Below are 2,175 nucleotides of genomic sequence, written 5' to 3'. Positions count from 1 at the left end.
CTTTTACTCTCTAAAACTCAAGTCAGAGCCTCCACGTTACAGCCCAAGCAGTGGCAAGGCCCTTTCTGTTATACGTGTTTGAACAACAGTACATTCATTTGACTTGGCTTACGTGATGTCCTGTTTCAGTTTGTGCTGTGTTTGCTGATACAGTTGATTCACTTATCCAGTTCCCAGACCAGCTAAAAGATGCTCTTGAGGTTTGCAAGCAGCCAGGGAAAGATAACTATTTAGAGAGAAGCACAATAACTCAATAGGATTGAAGAGTTTTAGCAAATGTTTAAAATTTGCTTTTCTTAACTACCTACATATAGTTTTTGCATCCTTAGAAACTGTTAGGCAGTTATGAGACATACTGGCTGGGTGTAAAGTTTAAATTGTTCTTCATCATTTCGGAGACATATTGAAAAACCTTGTCTCTCGTCCTTTTGTTGCACAATTTGCAGAGACCTATCCTGTCTGATTTAGTTGCCTAAAGAGCCTAGAAACACTGTCTCCCGGCACCTGCAGGAGTCTCTCATTTCATACAAAATCTATTGTGCATGAGTTTCCACAACTGTGTGGTAGAGGGAACTTGGAGGAGGACACAAAGAGCCAAGACCATGACTCAAGTAGTATCGCTTTGAACCTAGAGAGAACACTCACGACATTTGCTCAGTTTTAGATTGAAGCCAATCTGACACAGCTTGTCTGTCAGTTGTGATATACGTTTAAGTTTTGTTTTAAACCCAGTTAATTTATTCTACAGGTTGAAAATGCTTTAGTCAAGTTGTTCCTCTTTATGAAAGCAAATCCTTGACTCATCCTAGCTGATGATTGCGAAGAGACAAACCCTTTTCTTTTCTTTTTTGTTTTGCTTTTCTTTGCCACAAGAATGTTTGAGAAATTCAGTTCTCATCGCTAATGACTGGCCAGACTGGTGCCTCTTGCTGTAGCTCTGCTGGGACTGGTGACAGCCACCATCCCTTGAGCAGCGGCAGGGATGCTGGTGGGAGTGGGCTGCCTGCTCTGGGCTGATGGCTGGGTGGGCAGGGGGAGCGGGGAGAGAGGTGCAACAGTTCTTCACATTTCCCATGTAAACCCAAGCCTTCTGCCCCCATGCTCATCCGTCACTGAGGGGGTCACCACAAGCAGGGGGCTCTTTGTGAAGACCATTGATTCCCTGAAACCTGCCTCTATCAGTGTACAGCATGTTTGTGTTTCAGTGAATCCTGGGTCTGGTAAGCATGTTTTATAGGCCACTGCTGCAGTCATTATTGCTAACAGATTTCCTACTCTTGCGTACAAGCAAGGGCATTTCATATCTCTCTGCAATTTAGGATGATGTTTCCTCTTGTGAAGGCTGCATTTCATGGTGAGACATTTCCAGCCTGTTGATCAGAAAATATGAACATTTGTAAATCTCCTTGTCAAAATAACATCAGTGGGAATGTTGAAATGGTGAAAGAGGTGAAAAAAGGCCTTCTGGCCAAAGACTTCTGTCTGGAAGGTCAGCTACACTCCTGCCGTCATAAACAGTCACACACAACTGTGAGCTGATTTAGGTGGACAGGAAATCAAACCATGTCCCTCTTTATAACCCAAGTCTTGGCATCACCCATTGCTGCTAACGAACTGGGTTAAGTCCAAACTCATCACTTGGGTGGGCCTGAGGAGCTCATTCAGAAATGGCTGTGCCTTGAGAGCCATCATGGTCTCCTGTCTTCTCGCAGTCCCCTCCTCACCAGCCTTTGGTCCAGTCTGTTGAAGAGTCATTCTCTCCCTCTGGTGCAGGACCATGACCCCACCTCATAGTACCTGAGCCCAGGCACCGCATGGTGGTTTCCCCAGGACATCTGAGTAGCAAATTAATAATGGTGGAAATGGCCTTATTTAGCTTTAGTAAGTGCACTGTTGAAGCTTGGAGCTGAGCTAGATACCTCAGACTGTCTTTATCACCCCCCCAGAGAAACTGGTGTTTCTAGAGAAATATTTTAAATGGAAGGAGGCATGTGGAAGGAGCTCAGTGCTGCTAGTCCAGACACAGACATCCACACTGTGACTAAGTCCTAACTAGTTTGGAGCTAGTTTCAGCACATTTCAGGGGAGGGAGACTGGTGACTCCAATGGATCGTGACCCCACTGTCTTAGAAACCTCCTTGCACAGACCCAGAGGTAGACAAGATGACCCCAGCA

This window comes from Pterocles gutturalis, unplaced genomic scaffold (genome assembly GCF_000699245.1).
Source record: "Pterocles gutturalis isolate BGI_N339 unplaced genomic scaffold, ASM69924v1 scaffold6199, whole genome shotgun sequence".
Lineage (NCBI taxonomy): Eukaryota > Metazoa > Chordata > Aves > Pterocliformes > Pteroclidae > Pterocles > Pterocles gutturalis.
The sequence above is the reverse complement of the archived record's forward strand: the minus strand, read 5'-3'. Positions refer to the sequence as shown.